Raw genomic sequence first — 2,308 nt, 5'->3', positions numbered from 1 at the left:
ATAATGTTGGATGTTTCATCAACGCAAGCATTTCTGCTTTCCAGATGGAACAATCCCCCCTCTCCTCCCACTTCATGCTGTCCTGGGGGGGTTTCTCCTGACCCCCCTGAGCAATGGGGAGTAGTTGGGGGTTCATGGAAAGTGGAGGTGGGGCAAGCCCCCATTGCCCAAACAGAAGTTCTTGTGTTGGCTTCTGATGGGACTCATCAGTTCAAGCAGTGCATTTGTTGATTTGCAAACCTCTTAGAGACTGTGTTATGTATTGAGGAGTATATAAATATATGATGGGAAAAGTACCAACATTGTGTACCACAGGGTATGGCCAGAAAGCATATGAGGCCACTACCTCCAGATCTGGGTCTGGATGAGTGACCACTGGGGAAGCATATTTCTGTTGTCTTTGCTTCCGTGGTGGGAGAACATACAGTAAGTAAGAAATTAAGAAAGCAAATGGTTGTCCTTTTTTCCCAGGTGCCGCTGACACCGCCATGGGAGTTGACATATGCCACAACAAAGACTGGAAGGTTTGATGGAAAGAGCCTAAGAGTCAGGATATCTACCTTTGCCTCCTGGTCAAGCTCTACAGATTTCTTGCTCGGCGGACCAATGCAAAATTCAACAAGCTCCCAGGCCAGGAGAACAAAACTGCTGTCGTGGTGGGTTGTTGTTGTTGTTTAGTCGTTTAGTCGTGTCCGACCCTTCGTGACCCCATGGACCATAGCACGCCAGGCACTCCTGTCTTGCACTGCCTCCCGCAGTTTGGTCAAACTCATGTTCGTAGCTTCGAGAACACTGTCCAACCATCTTGTCCTCTGACGTCCCCTTCTCCTAGTGCCCTCAATCTTTCCCAACATCAGGGTCTTTTCCAAGGATTCTTCTCTTCTCATGAGGTGGCCAAAGTATTGGAGCCTCAGCTTCACGATCTGTCCTTCCAGGGAGCACTCAGGGCTGATTTCCTTAAGAATGGATAGGTTTGATCTTCTTGCAGTCCATGGGACTCTCAAGAGTCTCCTCCAGCACCATAATTCAAAAGCATCAATTATTCGGCGATCCACCTTCTTTATGGTCCAGCTCTCACTTCCATACATCACTACTGGGAAAACCATAGCTTTAACTATACAGACCTTTGTAGGCAGGGTGATGTCTCTGCTTTTTAAGATGCTGTCTAGGTTTGTCATTGCTTTTCTCCCAAGAAGCAGGCGTCTTTTAATTTCGTGACTGCTGTCACCATCTGCAGTGATCAAGGGGCCCAAGAAAGTAAAATCTCTCACTGCCTCCATTTCTTCCCCTTCTATTTGCCAGGAGGTGATGGGACCAGTGGCCATGATCTTGGTTTTTTTGATGTTGAGCTTCAGACCATATTTTGTGCTCTCCTCTTTCACCCTCATTAAAAGGTTCTTTAATTCCTCCTCGCTTTCTGCCATCAAGGTTGTGTCATCTGCATATCTGAGGTTGTTGATATTTCTTCCGGCAATCTTAATTCCGGCTTGGGATTCATCTAGCCCAGCCTTTCGCACGATGAATTCTGCATATAAGTTAAATAAGCAGGGAGACAATATGCAACCTTGTCGTACTCCTTTCCCAATTTTGAACCAATCAGTTGTTCCATATCCAGTTCTAACTGGATAATCCAGTTTGTGGTGGGTACAGTGACTGATGTTCACATCCAGGAAATCCCCAAACTAAAGGTTTTGCGCCCTGAGAGTGACCCGAGGGCCAAGGAACTGTGCTGCTTTCCAGACCCAGGAAGGCTCACGAAATTTACAGGCATTTCGGCAAGGCCCCTGGAACCCCACACAGCCACACTAAGCCATACATCAGATCCAAGGGCCTCAAGTTTGAGCGGGCTTGAGGTTGCCATGCCAGTCGAGGCTATGAAAGCTAGATTGGGTCTTGAAATATTTGAAGGCTGTGGTGTGCTGGATTAAATTTGTTATTCTGAATATGAATTGAAAGAAAGCCAAATGGTTGATATATCACACCTATCTATCATTACACAGGGTATACTGAATTACTGATCAGTATAGAACAACAAGTTGGATAGGAATAATCAGAATAAACTACTTTGTGTAAATTCATGTAAAGGGGTGAACACACACATTTTAATGCCATAATGAAGACCTGTATCTGAAATTTGAAAACAGAAGTTTGGAAGATGCCCCAAAACTTCATGTATGAGGCACTACCTTAATACAGTGGTACCTTGATTTACGAATAACTCGACAACCGAATTTTTTGACTTACGAATGGGGCAAATGGCCACACGCTTACGAATTTCTTGACATCTGAACGGAAACTGTAACGGTTT

The 2,308-nt window shown here is 45.3% G+C and overlaps 1 pseudogene; it reads left to right on the top strand.

Annotated features, from left to right (window-relative positions):
* The first annotated feature begins 473 nt into the window (after positions 1 to 473).
* LOC118093485 (large ribosomal subunit protein eL18-like) lies at positions 474 to 1,885 on the top strand (annotated as a pseudogene).
* The last annotated feature ends 423 nt before the right edge of the window (positions 1,886 to 2,308 follow it).

The sequence above is a fragment of the Zootoca vivipara genome, chromosome 1, assembly GCF_965207765.1.
Source record: "Zootoca vivipara chromosome 1, rZooViv2.hap1.1, whole genome shotgun sequence".
NCBI lineage: Eukaryota > Metazoa > Chordata > Lepidosauria > Squamata > Lacertidae > Zootoca > Zootoca vivipara.
The sequence above is the reverse complement of the archived record's forward strand: the minus strand, read 5'-3'. Positions and strand labels throughout refer to the sequence as shown.